The sequence below is a fragment of the Theobroma umbraticum genome, unplaced genomic scaffold (assembly GCF_002168275.2).
Source record: "Theobroma umbraticum cultivar Fairchild unplaced genomic scaffold, ASM216827v3 scaffold_95.0, whole genome shotgun sequence".
Taxonomy (NCBI): Eukaryota; Viridiplantae; Streptophyta; class Magnoliopsida; order Malvales; family Malvaceae; genus Theobroma; species Theobroma umbraticum.
The window spans coordinates 1,622,330-1,622,537 of NW_018397257.1; positions in this window are offsets into that span (position 1 = coordinate 1,622,330).

The following is a 208-nucleotide window of genomic DNA, read 5'->3' on the forward strand; positions in this document are numbered from 1 at the left end:
ATAATATCTAGAGCATTCATAGCTTCATGTTGCTTTTGAATATCTGGAGCCATACTAGCCAACATCACACACGTGACTTGATCGAGATCATCCATATAAACTTTATAGGCCTTCTTTTCATCATTTGTAGCATTATTGCTAGGTTCCTTGGGAATAAGATCATCTAGGACATAAGCCTTTTTCTCTTGTTTCAAGACAATCTTGATAT